Genomic DNA, 250 nt, shown 5'->3' with positions numbered 1-250 from the left:
ATCTTTATTTGTCTCCAGTTATTTTCCACATGATTTTGTTTTAAAATATTCCATCTAAGCCAAATTATCGCCCAGACAGCTTTGCTTATTGTAAGTTTCAAATGCTTGTGGTGCCGAGGCGGATTGCAAACGAGAATATGCAGTTGGATGTTAGTTATAGAAAGATAAACAAACCAGTAAATAATTGAAGAAATAAAGCAATAAACACATATACTGTCTAAACAAAAGCCGCGCACGCAGACTCTCGTAA

Source organism: Penaeus monodon, chromosome 31 (assembly GCF_015228065.2).
Source record: "Penaeus monodon isolate SGIC_2016 chromosome 31, NSTDA_Pmon_1, whole genome shotgun sequence".
NCBI classification, from domain to species: domain Eukaryota; kingdom Metazoa; phylum Arthropoda; class Malacostraca; order Decapoda; family Penaeidae; genus Penaeus; species Penaeus monodon.
This window is presented reverse-complemented; position numbering follows the sequence as displayed.